The following is a 21386-nucleotide window of genomic DNA, read 5'->3' on the forward strand; positions in this document are numbered from 1 at the left end:
CCAGAGGCTGACTCACTCACAGGGGTGTCATCCCCATGGGTGCTTGTCACCTGCAGCGGTGCTCAGTAAGATTCACCCCAGAGGCTGACTCACCCACAGGGGTGTCATCTCCATGGGTGGTTGTCACCTGCAGCGGTGTTCAGTAAGGATCACCCCAGAGGCTGACTCACTCACAGGGGTGTCATCCCCATGGGTGTATGTCACCTGCAGCGGTGCTCAGTAAGGAGCACCCCAGAGGCTGACTCACTCACAGGGGTGTCATTCCCATGGGCGCATGTCACCTGCAGCAGTGCTCAGTAAGGATCACCCCAGAGGCTGTCTCACTCACAGGGGTGTCGTTCCCACGGGTGCATGTCACCTGCAGCGGTTCTCAGTAAGGATCACCCCAGAGGCTGACTCACTCACAGAGGTGTCATCCCCATGGGTGCATGTCACCTGCAGCGGTGCTCAGTAAGGATCACCCCAGAGGCAGACTCACCCACAGGGGTGTCATCCCCATGGGTGCATGTCACCTGCAGCGGTGCTCAGTAAGGATCAACCCAGAGGCTGACTCACTCACAGGGGTGTCATCCCCATGGGTGCATGGCACCTGCAGCAGTGCTCAGTAAGGATCACCCCAGAGGCTGACTGACTCACAGGGGTGTCATCCCCATGGGTGCATGTCACCTGCAGCGGTGCTCAGTAAGGATAACTCCAGAGGCTGACTCACTCACAGGGGTGTAATCCCCATGGGTGCTTGTCACCGGCAGCGGTGCTCAGTAAGGATCACATCAGAGGCTGACTCACTCACAGGGGTGTCATCCCCATGGGTGCTTGTCACCTGCAGCGGTGCTCAGTAAGGATCACCCCAGAGGCTGACTGACTCACAGGGGTGTCATCCCCATGGGTGCATGTCACCTGCAGCGGTGCTCAGTAAGGATCACTCCAGAGGCTGACTCACTCACAGGGGTGTCATCCCCATGGGTGTTTGTCACCTGCAGCGGTGCTCAGTAAGGATCACCCCAGAGGCTGACTGACTCACAGGGGTGTCATCCCCATGGGTGCTTGTCTCCTGCAGCGGTGCTCAGTAAGGATCACCCCAGAGGCTGACTCACTCACAGGGGTGTCATCCCCATGGGTCATGTCACCTGCAGCGGTGCTCAGTGAGGATCACCCCAGATGCTGACTCACTCACAGGGTTGTCATCCCCATGGGTGCTTGTCTCCTGCAGCGGTGCTCAGTAAGGATCACCCCAGAGGCTGACTCACTCACAGAGGTGTCATCCCCATGGGTGCATGTCACCTGCAGCGATGCTCAGTAAGGATCACCCCAGAGGCTGACTCACTCACAGGGGTGTCATCCCCATGGGTGCATGTCACCTGCAGCGGCCGTGCTCAGTAAGGATCACCCCAGAGGCTGACTCACTAACAGGGGTGTCATCCCCATGGGTGCATATCACCTGCAGCCGTGCTCAGTAAGGATCACCCCAGAGGCTGACTCACCCACAGAGGTGTCATCCCCATGGGTGCATGTCACTTGCAGCTGAGCTCAGTAAGGATCACCCAGAGACTGTCTCACTCACAGGGGTGTCATCCCCATGGGTGCATGTCACCTGCAGCTGTGCTCAGTAAGGATCATCCCAGAGGCTGACTCACCCACAGGGGTGTCATCCCCATGGGTGCATGTCACCTGCAGCGGTGCACAGTAAGGATCACCCCAGAGGCAGTCTCACTCACATAGGTGTCATCCCCATGGGTGCATGTCACCTGCAGTGGTGCTCAGTAAGGATCACCCCAGAGGCAGTCTCACTCACATAGGTGTCATCCCCATGGGTGCATGTCACCTGCAGCGGTGCTCATTAAGGATCACCCCAGAGGCTGACTCGCCCACAGAGGTTTCATCCCCATGGGTGTATGTCAACTGCAGCGCTGCTCAGTAAGGATCACCCTAGAGACTGACTCTCTCACAGGGGTGTCATCTCCATGGGTGCATGTCACCTGCAGCGGAGCTCAGTGAGAATCATCCCAGAGGCTGTCTCACTCACAGGGGTGTCATCCCCATGGGTGAATGTAACCTGTAGCGGAGCTCAGTAAGGATCACCCCAGAGGCTGACTCACTGACAGGGGTGTCCCCCCATGGGTGCATGTCACCTGCAGCGGAGCTCAGTAAGGATCACCCCAGAGGCTGACTCACTCACAGGGGTGTCATCCCCATGGGTGCATGTCACCTGCAGCAGTGCTCAGTAAGGATCACCCCATAGGCTGACTCACCCACAGGGGTGTCATCCCCATGGGTGCATGTCACCTGCAGCGGTGCTCAGTAAGGATCACACCAGAGGCTGTCTCACTCACAGGGGTGTCACCCCCATGGGTCATGTCACCTGCAGCGGTGCTCAGTAAGGATCACCCCAGAGGCTGACTCACTCACAGGGGTGTCATCCATCCCCATGGGTGCTTGTCTGCTGCAGCGGTGCTCAGTAAGGATCACCCCAGAGGCTGACTCACTCACAGGGGTGTCATCCCCATGGGTCATGTCACCTGCAGCGGTGCTCAGTAAGGATCACCCCAGAGGCTGACTCACTCACAGGGGTGTCATCCCCATGGGTGCTTGTCTCCTGCAACGGTGCTCAGTAAGGATCACCCCAGAGGCTGACTCACTCACAGAGGTGTCATCCCCATGGGTGCATGTCACCTGCAGCGATGCTCAGTAAGGATCACCCCAGAGGCTGACTCACTCACAGGGGTGTCATCCCCATGGGTGCATGTCACCTGCAGCGGCCGTGCTCAGTAAGGATCACCCCAGAGGCTGACTCACTAACAGGGGTGTCATCCCCATGGGTGCATATCACCTGCAGCCGTGCTCAGTAAGGATCACCCCAGAGGCTGACTCACTCACAGGGGTGTCATCCCCATGGGTCATGTCACCTGCAGCGGTGCTCAGTAAGGATCACCCCAGAGGCTGACTCACTCACAGGGGTGTCATCCCCATGGGTGCTTGTCTGCTGCAACGGTGCTCAGTAAGGATTACCCCAGAGGCTGACTCACTCACAGAGGTGTCATCCCCATGGGTGCATGTCACCTGCAGCGATGCTCAGTAAGGATCACCCCAGAGGCTGAGTCACTCACAGGGGTGTCATCCCCATGGGTGCATGTCACCTGCAGCGGCCGTGCTCAGTAAGGATCACCCCAGAGGCTGACTCACTAACAGGGGTGTCATCCCCATGGGAGCATATCACCTGCAGCCGTGCTCAGTAAGGATCACCCCAGAGGCTGACTCACCCGCAGAGGTGTCATCCCCATGGGTACATGTCACTTGCAGCTGAGCTCAGTAAGGATCACCCCAGAGACTGTCTCACTCACAGGGGTGTCATCCCCATGGGTGCATGTCACCTGCAGCGATCCTCAGTTAGGATCACCCAGAGGCTGTCTCACTCACAGGGGTGTCATCCCCATGGGTGCATGTCACCTGCAGCTGTGCTCAGTAAGGATCATCCCAGAGGCTGACTCACCCACAGGGGTGTCATCCCCATGGGTGCATGTCACCTGCAGCGGTGCTCAGTAAGGATCACCCCAGAGGCAGTCTCACTCACATAGGTGTCATCCCCATGGGTGCATGTCACCTGCAGCGGTGCTCATTAAGGATCACCCCAGAGGCTGACTCACCCACAGAGGTGTCATCCCCATGGGTGCATGTCAACTGCAGCGCTGCTCAGTAAGGATCACCCCAGAGGCTGACTCTCTCACAGGGGTGTCATCTCCATGGGTGCATGTCACCTGCAGCGGTGCTCATTAAGGATCACCTCAGAGGCTGACTCACTCACAGAGGTGTCATCCCCATGGGCACATGTCACCTGCAGTGGTGCGCAGTAAGGATCACCCAAGGGGCTGTCTCACTCACAGCGGTGTCATCCCCATGGGTGCATGTCACCTGCAGCGGAGCTCAGTGAGAATCATCCCAGAGGCTGTCTCACTCACAGGGGTGTCATCCCCATGGGTGAATGTAACCTGTAGCTGAGCTCAGTAAGGATCACCCCAGAGGCTGACTCACTCACAGGGGTGTCACCCCCATGGGTGCATGTCACCTGCAGCGGAGCTCAGTAAGGATCACCCCAGAGGCTGACTCACTCACAGGGATGTCATCCCCATGGGTGCATGTCACCTGCAGCAGTGCTCAGTAAGGATCACCCCATAGGCTGACTCACCCACAGGGGTGTCATCCCCATGGGTGCATGTCACCTGCAGCGGTGCTCAGTTAGGATCACCCCAGAGGCTGACTCACTCACAGGGGTGTCATCCCCATGGGTACATGTCACCTGCAGCGATGCTCAGTAAGGATCACCCCAGAGGCTGACTCACTCACAGAGGTGTCATCCCCATGGGTGCATTTCACCTGCAGCGGTGCTCAGTAAGGATCACCCCAGAGGCTGACTCATTCACAGGGGTGTCGTCCCCATGGGTGTATGTCACTTCCATCGGTGCTCAGTAAGGTTCACCCCAGAGGCTGACTCACTCACAGGGGTGCCATACCCACGGGTGCATGTCACCTGCTGCGGTGCTCAGTAAGGATCACCCCAGAGGCTGACTCACTCACAGGGGTGTCATCTCCATGGGTGCATGTCACCTGCAGCGGTGCTCAGTAAGGATCACCCCAGAGGCTGACTCACTCACAGTGGTGTCATCCCCATGGGTGCATGTCACCTGAAGGGGTGCTCAGTAAGGATCACCCCAGAGGCTGACTCACCCACAAGGGTGTCATGCCCATGGGTGCATGTCACCTGCAGCGGTGCTCAGTAAGGATCACCCCAGAGGCTGTCTCACTCACAGGGGTGTCATCCCCATGGGTGTGTGGCACCCCAGGGGTCTGGTTTCCACAGTAACAGCAATGTTATGTCTGAGAGCAGGTGGGAGGTCTCTTGGTCAGGGATCCTATGCATGCCACACCTCCTGCCCAGTCCTGGGAGGGTAAGAACTTCCCCTATATAAACCTAGGGCTGAGGCAGGGTTAGTGAGTAGAGAAGAAGTAGAGACAGAGAAGAGAAGCAGATATAGGAAAAGAACATCAGGAGCTCTGTGGGAGCAGTGCTATAAGGAGTCAGGGGCTGGCAGCTGCAGAGCTCGCCCTGACTGGGAAGCTATCACCGGACCCGGAGTCCGAGGCTGTGGGGACTAACTCCTACCCAGCAGCAGAAACCGACCGGCAGGGGATTTCAGGTCCTCTGGCCAAGAAACCCGAAGGCACGGTCACACGCGTGGGACCAGCACCGCCGTCGTGGAGCGGACGCCACTAGAAGGGCCCGAGTCACCGGCCATACGGGTGAGCACCACACGGGACACTCAGGGACGTGGGCTACTTATACCCGCCTCTAGCAAGGTAGCCAGAAGAGTACAGTCAGTTTGGGAGGCCTACAACTCCGCCTGGCCAGGGGAGATCCCATCTGCTCAAGGACTGACCAGGCCCCGATCGCTAGCCAGTACTCCGGGAGGGTCTATCTTTATCACCAGTAAAGACCCTGAACTACACCGCATCGTCTCTGAGTGATTCCTGCTCCCCCATCATCCACGTCGGCTGCCCTGAGGCCATACCCCTCCCGTTGGGGGTGATTCTATCACGCTGCACAATCCTACCACCGGCCTCAGCGGTCTGCCCTGCAGCGGCAGCTCCTTCGCTGCATTCAACGGGTGGCGTAGTCGTCCAACACCTACCGCTAATACAACGCCACTTAGTCTGACTCCCTGGGCACGGACCGGGTCACCGCCACGAGACTACTACCCCCATCTGATCCGGATCCGGGTAAGCTCCTGCATGCGCAACGCTGTGCGACACAGGCCCAGGGGTGCGTCAACTTTTGGCGTAGTTGGCAGGATTTCGTGCCCGCAACCACCGGGTACTGCGTGCCTGAAAAAGACTGTTCAAACTTACCAGTGGTGAAGATTCCCGCCATCCGGCGCCATCTTCTACCTTCTTCCCGCCATCCGCGAAGTTTTCCCGCCATCCGGCGCCATCTTCTGCCTTCTTCCCGCCATCCGTGGAGTTTTCCCGCCGTTGGACGCCATCTTGAAGACGCCGCGCGGGAAGAAGAGGGGCGTGGACTCCGAAAGCGCGCGAGAACGGAAGCCCCGCCTCACGTCCGGACGTTGCGTAAGGTCCTGGAAGGAGCCCAGCAGACGCCGACGTCACAGGAGCGCGACGGAAGGTCCTCAACCCTGACGATCCACTGCGGAGCCGCGGCCTACGGAAGAGGATCATCGCAAGGTAGGCCACGGTCCACTAGGGGGGAGGAAGATGTCGGATACGGAGGAGAGCTTCACTGCCTCAACCCCCGCCAGCGCCACCGCTGCTGCAGTCATGCCTTTCACCATGCCCTATATCCCGGGAGCGGCCTGGCTACCCCAGTACTCAGGGGAGTCACATACCCTGCATGACTTTAGAGAAAAGCTGGATAGCCTCTTCCAGGTGTACCCCCTCACAGAAGAGCAAAAAGTGAGCATCCTGGTGGCCCAATTAACCGGGGCAGCCCAAAGGGAGGTAAAGTCCTGGCCACCTGGGGGGAGGACTGTTGCAGGGATACTAACCCGGCTGAGGGACACCTTTGATACCCGCACCTCAGCCGAGATCAAGCTTAGATTCTACGGGTGCAAGCAGCGAGCATACGAGAGTATAAGGGACTATGCCCTGAACCTACAAGAGGCTCTGAGAGCCATTAAGCAGACCGACCCTGACGGCGTGGGAGACGAGGACAGGCTGTTGACTGAACAATTTATAGAGGGTTTATATTGCAATGCCCACCGAACCCAGTTGCGGGCAATGGCCTTACAGGACCCTCATCTGGGATTTGCACAGTTCAAGGACAGAGCCATCCGGGTGCTCCGAGAACCGGCACCAGGTGGCGTTGTGACCCACAGACGCCCCACTACCACTTACCACCAGGAGGCGGCGCCCTTGTCGGCAGGGCCTGTGGGAGCTGATGCGCAGGCTTTGAACAATGACCCGGCTCCAGACCTGCACCATCAGGTCCAAGAGCTAGCTAAAAGCGTTGCCGCGCTAACCCGAACTGTGCAGTCTTTACAGGTTTCCACTCCAGGGAAGATCCAGCTGGCATCCGGACCGGAGGACATCCCGTGGCGTCGACCAAGGAGGACCCCACCGGCCAGAGGAAGACCCAGCGACCGATACAACGAGGACGGACAACCCATCTGCCGCCGCTGCAATCAACCCGGACATATGGCAAGGTACTGTCCTTTAAACTGGCACAACCTGGGGTAGAGGGCCAAACCCCAGGAAAAAGATCATCAGGCCCATCGAACTGGCGCGACAAATATGTGGGAGGACGTCCAGTCTTGCCTGTGGTACTGGATGGCATCCCTATGAGTGCCCTACTTGACACCGGGTCACAGGTTACCACTATCCCGTACGTGCTCTTCAAGCAGTACTGGAATGACTCGGATATCACCCGCTACCCTGACGACGATTTGAGTATCATCGCCAGCAATGGTCAGCCCGTGCCACAGATTGGATTTAAAGAGGTGACCATTAAAATCGGTAGAGTTGAACTGGCGGCACAGGGACTGATCATTGTAGACATTGACAAGCACGAGAGTCACCCAAAGATAACTCTATGAACTAATGTAATTGAAAATTGTCTTGCAGAGGTGATTTTCCTTTTACAGCAGGTTGCCAAGAACGCCAGCTCCGGCCAGCAGCGAGTGCTCCAGAAAGAGATCCGGGCACTGATGCGACGGCAACAGATAGAACTCTCCGGTGGTGAGATTGGTAGCGCAAGAATGTGTGACCCTTTCCCTATTGCCATGCCCCCAAAAAGTGAAATGATGATTTGGTGCCGGGCAGCTATTGGTCTGAGAGGTAGAGATTACCAGGCAATGGTAGAACCAGTTTACTCAGACAGTAGGCCCACCATTTTGACAGCACGGGGGGTGGTCAATGTACGCCATGGGAGGGTGCCCGTTCGCATAATAAATATCGGGAAGAGGGAAGTGCACCTGCCCCGGTATGCCACGCTAGCCAAATTGTATACCATCAATCAAAATTCCATACAGTCCGTAGAACCCTTGCCTCCATCTTCCCCGGAGGAAGGTAACGGCTCTAAGGAAACAATGGAGGACTGGTGTCAGCAACTACATTTGGGTACTGACTCCACTCCCTCACACCAGAGACAGGGAGTCTATCGGGTGGTTCAAGAGTACGAGAGAGTGTTTAGTAAACACCCGTTAGACTTCGGGCGAGTCAAGGGGGTAGAACACCGCATCCCCACGGGAGACCATCTTCCCATAAAAGAGAGGTATCGACCCGTACCCCCTGCACACTACCAACACACCAAGGGGATGCTTAGGGACATGAAGGAGGCTGGGGTGATCAGGGATAGCTGTAGCCCCTGGGCAGCTCCACTAGTCTTAGTCAAAAAGAAAGACAACACCATGAGGATGTGTGTAGATTACCGGAAAATCAACCGTATCACACACAAGGATGCGTACCCCTTACCAAGGATAGAGGAGTCTTTGGCTGCTTTAAGATCTGCTAACTTCTTCTCTACCTTGGATCTCACTAGTGGGTACTGGCAGGTTCCTGTAGCAGAGGCGGACCGGGAGAAGACCGCATTCACCACCCCGATGGGACTTAGCGAGTTTACCTGCATGCCGTTCGGACTCTGTAACGCACCAGGAACCTTTCAACGATTAATGGAGTGCTGTCTGGACCACAAAAACTTCGAGACGGTCCTGTTGTACCTGGACGATGTCATCGTATATTCCAAGACTTATGAGGACCACCTGAAACACTTGGCGGAAGTGTTCGAAGCTCTGGCAAACTACGGCCTAAAGGTAAAACCCTCCAAGTGTCACCTCCTAAAACCAAAGGTGCAGTACCTGGGACACGTGGTGAGCGCTGACGGAGTGGCTCCCGACCCTGATAAGATCACCGCAATTAAGGAATGGCCAAGTCCCTCCAGTGTAAAGGAAGTGCGGCAGTTCCTCGGGTTGGTAGGCTATTACCGCAGATTCATCCCCGGTTTCACCAAAAAGGCAGCTCCTATGCAGGACCTCCTGATAGGCCAGTCCCGGAAGGCCAAGAACCAGAAGCCGCCCTTCAAATGGGAGAAGTTAGAAGAAGAGTCCTTCCGCCAGCTGAAGATGGCCCTCACGAGGGATGAAATCCTGGCGTACCCTGATTACAGCCAGCCCTTTATCCTCTACACCGACGCAAGTAACATCGGGCTAGGAGCCGTACTGTCCCAGATCCAGCAGGGGAAAGAACGAGTAATCGCTTACGCCAGTCGAAAACTGCGACCCACCAAAAGAAACCCTGAGAATTACAGCTCATTTAAGCTAGAGTTCCTGGCAGTGGTGTGGGCAGTCACCGAACGCTTTAAGCACTACCTCGCTTCTTCCCGGTTCACCGTGTACACGGATAACAACCCGTTGACACACCTGGACACGGCAAGACTCGGTGCCTTAGAGCAGAGATGGATGGCCCGTCTGTCCAACTACGAGTTCACAATCAAATACCGGGCAGGACGCTCCAATACCAACGCGGACGCCCTGTCCAGGATGCCAAACCTACCGGACGTAGGAGAAGATCCAGAGGGACTGGAAGAAGTCGAACTCCCCGCGTTCCACCGTCATGGGACTATCCAGTATTCCCATCGGGTAAGGAGTAAGCAAGCCGCTACGTTTAACCCCTTGCCTCACTACAACTGGGAGGAAACGCAAGACAGTGACCCTGCCGTCCGACTGGTGAAGGAGATGCTGATTCGGCCAGAGGCTCGCCTTGACCCAGACGCCCCGGAGGAAGCCAAACAACTGTGGGCTGAGAAGAGTCGACTGTTCCTTTACAAGGGGAAGTTGTGCCGCAGAATGGTTAACTCCCGGACGCATGAACTAATCTGGCAAGTAGTGGTGCCACGAAGAGATGCAGCCATGGTGATGGAGGCATACCACGACGGGGCTGGACACTTCGGATGGAAGAAGTTGGAGTTCCTGCTGCGCGGGCGGTTCCACTGGGTAGGCATGAGGGGAACCATCGAGAGGTGGTGCAGAGACTGTGGCCCGTGCAACCTAAGAAGGAAGGACCGTGCCAGCCAGAAGACCCCCCTTCAGTCCATCGTCACCAAGCAGCCGTTGGAACTGGTAGCCTTGGATCATGTAAAACTGACCCCAAGCAGAAGTGGCTACGTCTACGCGTTAACCATTGTGGATCATTACTCCCGGTTCTTGGTTGTCGTCCCCGTTAAGGACTTAACAGCTCAAACGGCAGCTAGAGCCTTCCAGCAGCATTTCTGCCGTCCACACGGGTACCCGGACCAAGTGCTGACGGATCAGGGACGTGCCTTTGAAGCGGAGGTCTTCCAGGAATTCTGCAATCTGTATGGCTGCCGGAAGATAAGGACGACACCCTATCATCCGCAAACTAATGGACTTTGTGAGAAAATGAACCAGGTGGTAATGGATCTTCTGAAAACGTTGCCCCTGGAAGAACGCAGTCTGTGGCCTGAGAAGCTGCCCGACCTGGTGGACCTATACAACTACATCCCTGTAGGTTCCACCAACTGTACCCCGGCTTACCTAATGAGGGCAAGGCCTGGTAAGCTACCTGTTGACCTGGAGATGGGAGTCCTGACACCCGAGGACACTTCACCGGAAGCAGACTGGGACACAGAGAGGCAGCAGCAGTACCGGAAAGTACAGGAGAGCGTGGAGCGAAGTCTCTGTCTCGCTAGGGAAAGACAAGAGAAAACTTACAACCAGTATGCTCCCGCTGTTCCCCTGGTACCCGGAGAGCAGGTCTTGAAGAGGAAGAGACGGCTCCACAAGTTGGACGACCAGTGGGAGAAGGACCCGTACACAGTACTGCCCTCAAGCCACGACAACCCGAAGGTTTGTACCATTAGTAAAGACGGAGGGGAAACCACAGCCATTGTATCCCGGGATCACCTGAAGAAGTGTCCCGAACAGCTACGGAACCCAGAAGGAGAGCAAGAAGACCCTCGACCCGTAGAGGAAAGGGAAGATATGATTAGTACTGTGCTTGGAGACTTCCCTCGGTCCTGGACTCAAGTCAATGGTGCAGTTGTGGTACCCGTCCTCACGTTCCTCCAACCAGCATCCCAAGTGCCTACGGAGCAACAGGTAGAGCTGGAAGAGCAGCCGGTCCAGGAGGCAGCAGACTCCACACAAGCAGAACAGGAGGATCAACCCTCTGCTCATAGTGAGCCTGCCGTACCCCTAGTGAGCCAAAGAGCCCGTAAACAGCTGCCCAGTTTACCCTTGACAGCTCCTACACCCTGTAGTTCAGGGCCAGATAGTCAGCTCCGTAGGTCCACTAGGGCCACTAGAGGCCAGTTAACCGCACGTTGGAGGATTTGAAGTGTTTAAATTGTTTTATTGAGGTCACCTGTCTGTTACTTGTAAATAATTATGTGTTTCTAGTTATTTTTAGGAGTCCTTGGTGGGTTTACCGGGAATCCTTGTACAATTGGTTGGAGCGTAACCTAGGAATGGACTAAAGACTGTTAAGGACTCGGGGCAGGACAGACCCCTACCTGGTTACGTCTCCCTGTTTTGGTGAAATGGACACCTTGCTTTTCTTCAAAATTGCACCCGGTTGCGGACACGCCGTAACCATCTTTATGTGTTTTTCTTATTGTATTATTATTGTTTATACCTTGTTATGTTTTTCTAAAAATATGTTTAGTCCCGGAGTACTAAATTTCACTAGGGGGGAATGTGGCACCCCAGGGGTCTGGTTTCCACAGTAACAGCAATGTTATGTCTGAGAGCAGGTGGGAGGTCTCTTGGTCAGGGATCCTATGCATGCCACACCTCCTGCCCAGTCCTGGGAGGGTAAGAACTTCCCCTATATAAACCTAGGGCTGAGGCAGGGTTAGTGAGTAGAGAAGAAGTAGAGACAGAGAAGAGAAGCAGATATAGGAAAAGAACATCAGGAGCTCTGTGGGAGCAGTGCTATAAGGAGTCAGGGGCTGGCAGCTGCAGAGCTCGCCCTGACTGGGAAGCTATCACCGGACCCGGAGTCCGAGGCTGTGGGGACTAACTCCTACCCAGCAGCAGAAACCGACCGGCAGGGGATTTCAGGTCCTCTGGCCAAGAAACCCGAAGGCACGGTCACACGCGTGGGACCAGCACCGCCGTCGTGGAGCGGACGCCACTAGAAGGCCCCGAGTCACCGGCCATACGGGTGAGCACCACACGGGACACTCAGGGACGTGGGCTACTTATACCCGCCTCTAGCAAGGTAGCCAGAAGAGTACAGTCAGTTTGGGAGGCCTACAACTCCGCCTGGCCAGGGGAGATCCCATCTGCTCAAGGACTGACCAGGCCCCGATCGCTAGCCAGTACTCCGGGAGGGTCTATCTTTATCACCAGTAAAGACCCTGAACTACACCGCATCGTCTCTGAGTGATTCCTGCTCCCCCATCATCCACGTCGGCTGCCCTGAGGCCATACCCCTCCCGTTGGGGGTGATACTATCACGCTGCACAATCCTACAACCGGCCTCAGCGGTCTGCCCTGCAGCGGCAGCTCCTTCGCTGCATTCAACGGGTGGCGTAGTCGTCCAACACCTACCGCTAATACAACGCCACTTAGTCTGACTCCCTGGGCACGGACCGGGTCACCGCCACGAGACTACTACCCCCATCTGATCCGGATCCGGGTAAGCTCCTGCATGCGCAACGCTGTGCGACACAGGCCCAGGGGTGCGTCAGGTGCATGTCACCTGCAGCGGAGCTCAGTAAGGATCACCCCAGAGGCTGTCTCACTCACAGGGGTGTCATCCCCAAGGGAGCATGTCACCTGCAGAGGTGCTCAGTAAGAATCACCTCAGAGGCTGACTCACTCACAGGGGTGTCATCCCCACGGGTGCATGTCACCTGCAGCGGTGCTCAGTAAGGATCACCCCAGAGGCAGACTCACTCAGAGGGGTGTCATCCCCATGGGTGCATGTCACATGCAGCGGAGCTCAGTAAGGATCACCCCAGAGGCTGACTCACTCACAGGGGTGTCACCCCCATGGGTGCATGTCTCCTGCAGCGGAGCTCAGTAAGGATCACCCCAGAGGCTGACTCACTCACAGGGGTGACATTTCCATGGGTGCATGTCACCTGCAACAGAGCTCAGTAAGGATCACCCCAGAGACTTACTCACCCACAGGGGTGCCATCCCCATGGGTGCATGTCACCTGCAGCGGTGCTCAGTAAGGATCACCCCAGAGGCAGACTCACTCAAAGGGGTGTCATCCCCATGGGTGCATGTCACCTGCAGCGGTGCTCAGTAAGGATCACCCCAGAGGCTGACTCACTCACACAGGTGTCAACCCATGGGTGCATGTCACCTGCAGCGGTGCTCAGTAAGGATCACCCCAGAGGCTGACTCACTCACAGAGGTGTCAACCCATGGGTGCATGTCACCTGCAGCGGTGCTCAGTAAGGATCACCCCAGAGGCTGACTCATCCACAGGGGTGTCATCCCCATGGGTGCATGTCACCTGCAGCGGTGGTCAGTAATGATCACCCCAGAGGCTGACTTACCCACAGGGGTGTCATCCCCACGGGTGCATGTCACCTGCAGCAGTGCTCAATAAGGACCACCCCAGAGGCTGACTCAATCACAGGGGAGCCATCCCCATGGGTGCATGTCACCTGCAGCGGTTCTCAGTAAGGATCACACCAGAGGCTGACTCACCCACAGGGGTGTCATCCCCATGGGTGCATGTCATCTGCAGCGGTGCTCAGTAAGGATCACCCCAGAGGCTGTCTCACTCACAGGGGTGTCATCCCCAAGGGTGCATGTCACCTGCAGAGGTGCTCAGTAAGAATCACCCCAGAGGCTGTCTCACTCACAGGGGTGTCATCCCACCGGGTGCATGTCACCTGCAGCGTTGCTCAGTAAGGATCAACCCAGAGGCTGACTCACTCACAGGGGTGTCATCCCCATGGGTGCATGTCACCTGCAGTGGTGCTCAGTAAGGATCACCCCAGAGGTTGACTCACTCACAGGGGTGTCACCCCCATGGGTGCATGTCTCCTGCAGCGGAGCTCAGTAAGGATCACCCCAGAGGCTGACTCACTCACAGGGGTGTCACCCCCATGGGTGCATGTCTTCTGCAGCGGAGCTCAGTAAGGATCACCCCAGAGGCTGACTCACTCACAGGGGTGTCATTCCCATGGGTGCATGTCACCTGCAACAGTGCTCAGTAAGGATCACCCCAGAGACTGACTCACTCACAGAGGTGTCACCCCATGGGTGCATGTCACCTGCAGCGGTGCTCAGTAAGGATCACCCCAGAGGCTGACTCACTCACAGTGGTGTCACCCCATGGGTGCATGTCACCTGCAGCGGTGCTCAGTGAGGATCACCCCAGAGGCTGACTCATCCACAGGGGTGTCATCCCCACGGGTGCATGTCACCTGCAGCGGTGGTCAGTAATGATCACCCCAGAGGCTGACTTACCCACAGGGGTGTCATCTCCACGGGTGCATGTCACCTGCAGCAGTGCTCAGTAAGGACCACCCCAGAGGCTGACTCACTCACAGGGGTGTCACCCCCATGGGTGCATGTCTTCTGCAGTGGTGCTCAGTAAGGATCACCCCAGAGGCTGACTCAATCACAGGGGTGCCATCCCCATGGGTGCATGTCACCTGCAGCGGTTCTCAGTAAGAATCACCCCAGAGGCTGACTCACCCACAGGGGTGTCATCCCCATGGGTACATGTCACCTGCAGCGGTGCTCAGTAAGGATCACCCCACAGGCTGACTCACTCACAGGGGTGTCATCTCCATGGGTGCATGTCACCTGCAGCGGTTCTCAGTAAGGATCACCCCAGAGGCTGACTCACCCACAGGGGTGTCATCCCCATGGGTACATGTCACCTGCAGCGGTGCTCAGTAAGGATCACCCCAGAGGCTGACTCACTCACAGGGGTGTCATCTCCATGGGTGCATGTCACCTGCAGCGGTGCTCAGTAATTATCAACCCAGAGTCTGTCTCACTCACAGGGGTGTCATCCCCATGGGTGCATGTCACCTGCAGCGATGCTCAGTAAGGATCATCCCAGAGGCTGTCTCACTCACAGAGGTGTCATCCCCATGGGTGCATGTCACCTGCAGCGGTGCTCAGTAAGGATCATCAAAGAGGCTGACTCACTCACAGAGGTGTCATCCCCATGAGTGCATGTCACCTGCAGCGGTGCACAGAAAGGATCACCCCAGAGGCTGACTCATTCACAGGGGTGTCGTCCCCATGGGTGTATGTCACTTCCATTGGTGCTCAGTAAGGATCACCCCAGAGGCTGACTCACTCACAGGGGTGCCATCCCCACGGGTGCATGTCACCTGCTGTGGTGCTCAGTAAGGATCACACCAGAGGCTGACTAACTCACAGGAGTGTCATCCCCATGGGTGCATGTCACCTGCAGCGGTGCTCAGTAAGGATCACCCCAGAGGCTGACTCACTCACAGGAGTGTCATCCCCATGCGTGCATGTCACCTGCAGCGATGCTCAGTAAGGATCACCGCAGAGGCTGACTCACCCACAGAGGTGTCATCCCCATGGGTGCATGTCACCTGCAGCGGTGCTCAGTAAGGATCACCCCAGAGGGTGACTCACCCACAGGGGTGTCATCCCCATGGGTGCATGTCATCTGCAGCGGTGCTCAGTAAGGATCACCCCAGAGGCTGTCTCACTCACAGGGGTGTCATCCCCAAGGGTGCATGTCACCTGCAGAGGTGCTCAGTAAGAATCACCCCAGAGGCTGTCTCACTCACAGGGGTCTCATCCCCACGGGTGCATGTCACCTGCAGCGTTGCTCAGTAAGGATCACCCCAGAGGCTGACTCACTCACAGGGGTGTCATCCCCATGGGTGCATGTCACCTGCAGTGGTGCTCAGTAAGGATCACCCCAGAGGCTGACTCACTCACAGGGGTGTCACCCCCATGGGTGCATGTCTCCTGCAGCGGAGCTCAGTAAGGATCACCCCAGAGGCTGACTCACTCACAGGGGTGTCACCCCCATGGGTGCATGTCTTCTGCAGCGGCGCTCAGTAAGGATCACCCCAGAAGCTGACTCACTCACAGGGGTGTCATTCCCATGGGTGCATGTCACCTGCAACAGTGCTCAGTAAGGATCACCCCAGAGACTGACTCACTCACAGAGGTGTCACCCCATTGGTGCATGTCACCTGCAGCGGTGCTCAGTAAGGATCACCCCAGAGGCTGACTCACTCACAGAGGTGTCACCCCATGGGTGCATGTCACCTGCAGCGGTGCTCAGTAAGGAACACCCCAGAGGCTGATTCATCCACAGGGGTGTCATCCCCATGGGTGCATGTCACCTGCAGCGGTGCTCAGTAAGGATCACCCCAGAGGCTGACTTACTCACAGGGGTGTCATCCCCACCGGTGCATGTCACCTGCAGCAGTGCTCAGTAAGGACCACCCCAGAGGCTAACTCACTCACAGGGGTGTCATCCCCATGGATGCATGTCACCTGCAGCGGTGCTCAGTAAGGATCACCCCAGAGGCTGACTCACAGGGGTTCCATCCCCATGGGTGCATGTCACCTGCAGCGGTTCTCAGTAAGGATCACCCCAGAGGCTGATTCACCCACAGGGGTGTCATCCCCATGGGTACATGTCACCTGCAGCGGTGCTCAGTAAGGATCACCCGAGAGACTGACTCACTCACAGGGGTGTCATCCCCATGGGTGCATGTCACCTGCAGCGGTGCTCAGTAATTATCAACCCAGAGGCTGACTCACCCACAGGGGTGTCATCTCCATGGGTGCATGTCACCTGCAGCGGTGCTCAGTAAGGATCATCCCAGAGGCTGTCTCACTCACAGGGGTGTCGTCCCCATGAGTGCATGTCACCTGCAGCGGTGCTCAGAAAGGATCACCCCAGAGGCTGACTCATTCACAGTGGTGTCGTCCCCATGGGTGTATGTCACTTCCATCGGTGCTCAGTAAGGATCACCCCAGAGGCTGACTCACTCACAGGGGTTCCATCCCCACGGGTGCATGTCACCTGCTGCGGTGCTCAGTAAGGATCACCCCAGAGGCTGACTCACTCACAGGAGTGTCATCCCCATGGGTGCATGTCATCTACAGCGGTGCTCAGAAAGGATCACCCCAGAGGCTGTCTCACCCACAGTGGTGTCATCCCCATGGGTGCATGTCACCTGCAGCAGTGCTCAGTAAGGATCACCCCAGAGGCTGACTCACTCACAGGGGTGTCATCCCCATGGGTGCATGTCACCTGCAGCGGTGCTCAGTAAGGATCACCCTAGAGGCTGACTCACCCACAGGGGTGTCATCCCCATGGGCGCATGTCACCTGCAGCGGTGCTCAGTAAGGATCACCCCAGAGGCTGACTCACCCACAGGGGTGTCATCCCCATGGGTGCATGTCACCAGCAGCAGTGCTCAGTAAGGATCTCCCCAGAGGCTGACTCACTCACAGGGGTGTCATCCCATGGGTGCATGTAACCTGCAGCAGTGCTCAGTAAGGATCACCCCAGAGACTGACTCACTCACAGGGGTGTCATCTCCATGGGTGCATGTCACCTGCAGCGGTGCTCAGTAAGGATCACCCCAGAGGCTGACTCACCCACAGGGGTGTCATCCACATGGGTGCATGTCATCTGCAGCGGTGCTCAGTAAGGATCACCCCAGAGGCTGTCTCACCCACAGTGGTGTCATCCCCATGGGTGCATGTCACCTGCAGCAGTGCTCAGTAAGGATCACCCCAGAGGCTGACTCACTCACAGGGGTGTCATCCCCATGGGTGCATGTCACCTGCAGCGGTGCTCAGTAAGGATCACCCTAGAGGCTGACTCACCCACAGGGGTGTCATCCCCATGGGCGCATGTCACCTGCAGCGGAGCTCAGTAAGGATCACCCCAGAGGCTGCCTCACCCACAGGGGTGTCATCCCCATGGATGCATGTCACCTGCAGCAGTGCTCAGTAAGGATCTCCCCAGAGGCTGACTCACTCACAGGGGTGTCATCCCATGGGTGCATGTCACTTGCAGCAGTGCTCAGTAAGGATCACCCCAGAGACTGACTCACTCACAGGGGTGTCATCCCCATGGGTGCATGTCACCTGCAGCGGTGCTCAGTAAGGATCATTCCAGAGGCTGACTCACTCACAGGGGTGTCATCCCCATGGGTGCATGTCACCTGCAGTGGTGTTCAGTAAGGATCACCCCAGAGACTGACTCACTCACAGGGGTGTCATCCCCATGGGTGCATGTCACCTGCAGCGGTGCTCAGTAAGGATCACCCCAGAGGCTGACTCACTCACAGGGGTGTCATCCCCATGGGTGCATGTCACCTGCAGCGGTGCTCAGTAAGGATCACCCCAGAGGCTGACTCACTCACAGGGGTGTCATCCCCATGGGTGCATGTCACCTGCAGCGGTGCTCAGTAAGGATCACCTCAGAGGCTGACTCATTCACAGTGGTGTCATCCCCATGGGTGCATGTCACCTGCAGCGGGGTTCAGTAAGGATCACCTCAGAGGCTGACTCATTCACAGTGGTGTCATCCCCATGGGTGCATGTCACCTGCAGCGGTGCTCAGTAAGAATCACCTCAGAGGCTGAATCATTCACTGTGGTGTCATCACCATGGGTGCAAATCACCTGCAGCGGTGCTCAGTAAGGAGAACCCCAGAGGCTGACTCACTCACAGGGGTGTCATCCCCATGGGTGTGACGCGCCCCTGGGCCTGAGTCGCGCAGCGTTGCGCACGCGGGAGCCTACCCGGAGCCGGATCTGATAGGGGTAGTAGTCTCGTGGCGGTGACCCGGTCCGTGCCCAGGGAGTCAAGCTGAGTGGCAGAGTTTAGCAGAAGATGGTACGGTGTTCGACTACGCCACCCGTTGAATGCAGCTATGAGGCCGCCGCTGCAGGGCAGACCGCTGAGGCCGGTGGTACGATTGTGCAGCGTAGATGGTATAACCCCCAACGGGAGGGGTATGGCCTCAGGGCAGCCGACGTGTTTGGAGGGGGTAGCAGTATAGCATGCAGGTAGCAGGAACCACTCAGAGACGGTGCGGTGTAGTTCAGGGTCTTTACTGATGACAAAGGTAGACCCTCCCGGAGTACTGGCTAGCGATCGGGGCCTGGTCAGTCCGTGAGCAGATGGGATCTCCCCTGGCCAGGCGGAGTTGTAGGCCTCCCCAACTAATTGTACTCTTCTGGCTACCTTGCTAGAGGCGGGTAAAAGTAGCCCACGTCCCTGAGTGTACCGTGTGGTGCTCACCCGTATGGCCGGTGACTCAGGGCCTTCTGGTAGCTTCCGCTTCACGACGGCGGTGCTGGTCCCTTGCGTGTGACCGTGCCTTCGGGTTTCTTGGCCAGAGGACCTGAAATCCCCTGCCGGTCGGTTTCTGCTGCTGGGTAAGGATTAGTCCCCACAGCCTCGGACTCCGGGTCCGGTGAGAACTCTTCAATCAGGGCGAGCTCTACAGCTTCCAGCCCCTGACTCCTTTTAGCACTTCTCCCACTGAGCTCCTGATCTTTCTTTCCTATAGCTGCTCCTCTCCAGACCAGACTATGTCTCTGTCTGGGACTCCTCTTCTCCTCTTTTTTCTCACTAACCCTGCCTCAGCCCCAGTCTTATATAGGGGAAGTTCTTCCCCTCCCAGGACTGGGCAGGAGGTGTGGCATGCATAGGATTCCTGACCAGGAGACCTCCCACCCGCTCTCAGACGTAATATTGCTATTACTGTGAAAACCAGACCCCTGGGGTGCCACATTCCCCCTAGTGAAATTTAGTACTCCGGGACTAAACATACTTTTGTAAACATAACAAGTTATAAACAGAAACAGTACAATAAAGAAAAACACATTAGGATGGTTACGGCGTGTCCGCAACCGGGTGCAGTTTTTGAAGAAAACAAGGGCGTCCATTCCACCAAAGAACAGGGAGTCGTAACCAGGTAGGGGTCTGTCCTGCCCCAAGTCTTTAACAGTCTTTAGTCCGTTCCTGGGTTACGCTCCAAACATATGTATAAAGGATTCCGGATAATCCATAAACGACTCCTATAAAATAACTAGAAATACACAATTATTCACAAGCAACAATAAACAGGTAAATACAAATAAAACAGTTTGAGCACTTTAAATCCTCCAACGTACGGGCAACTGGCCTCCAGTGACCCTAGTAGACCTACGGAGCTGACTGACTGGTCCTGAGCTACAGGGTGTAGGGGCTGTCAAAGGTAAACTGGGCAGCTGTCTACGGGCTCTTTGGCTCACTAGGGGCACGGCAGGCTCACTATAAGCAGAGGGTTGATCCTCCTGGTCTGCTTGTGTGGGGTCTTCTGCCTCCTGGACCGGCTGCTCTTCCAGCTCTACCTGTTTCTCCGTAGGTACTTGAGATGCTGGTTGGAGGAAGGTGAGGACGGGTACCACAACAGCGCCATTGACCTGAGTCCAAGACCGAGGGAATTCTCCGAGCACAGTACTGACCATATCTTCCCTTTCCTCTGCGGGTCGAGGGTCATCTTGTTCTTCTTCAGGGTTCCGTAGCTGTTCGGGACACTTCTTCAGGTGATCTCGGGATACAATGGCTGTGGTTTCTCCTCCATCCTTACTGATTGTGCAGACTTTCGGGTTCTCATGGCTTGAGGGCAGTATAGTGTACGGGTCCTTCTCCCACTGGTCGTCCAACTTGTGGAGCCGTCTCTTCCTCTTCAAGACCTGCTCTCCAGGTACCAGGGGAACAGCGGGAGCATACTGGTTGTAAGTCTTCTCCTGTCTTTCTCTAGCTTGACAGAGACTTCGCTCCACGCTCTCCTGTACTTTCCGGTACTGCTGCTGCCTCTCTGTGTCCCAGTCTGCTTCTGGTGAAGTGTCCTCGGGTGTCAGGACTCCCATATCCAGGTCAACAGGCAGCTTACCAGGTCTTGCCCTCATTAGGTAAGCCGGGGTACAGTTGGTAGAACCTACAGGGATGTGGTTGTATAGGTCCACCAGATCAGGCAGTTTCTCAGGCCACAGACTGCGTTCTTCCAGGGGCAATGTTTTCAAAAGGTCTATCACCACCTGGTTCATTTTCTCGCAGAGTCCATTGGTTTGTGGATGATAGGGTGTTGTTCTTATCTTCCGGCAGCCATACAGAGTGCAGAACTCCTGGAAGACCTCCGCTTCAAAGGCAGGTCCCTGGTCCGTCAGCACCTGCTCTGGGTATCCGTGTGGACGACAGAAGTGCTGCTGGAAGGCTCTAGCTGCTGTTTGAGCCGTTAAGTCCTTGACGGGGACGACAACCAAGAACCGGGAGTAGTGATCCACGATTGTTAACGCATAGACGTAGCCACTTCTGCTGGGGGTCAGTTTTACATGATCCAAGGCTACCAGTTCCAACGGCTGCTTGGTGACGATG

This window comes from Phyllobates terribilis, unplaced genomic scaffold (assembly GCF_046119375.1).
Source record: "Phyllobates terribilis strain yellow unplaced genomic scaffold, ASM4611937v1 Scaffold_8__6_contigs__length_399053987, whole genome shotgun sequence".
In the NCBI taxonomy this organism is placed as follows: Eukaryota; Metazoa; Chordata; class Amphibia; order Anura; family Dendrobatidae; genus Phyllobates; species Phyllobates terribilis.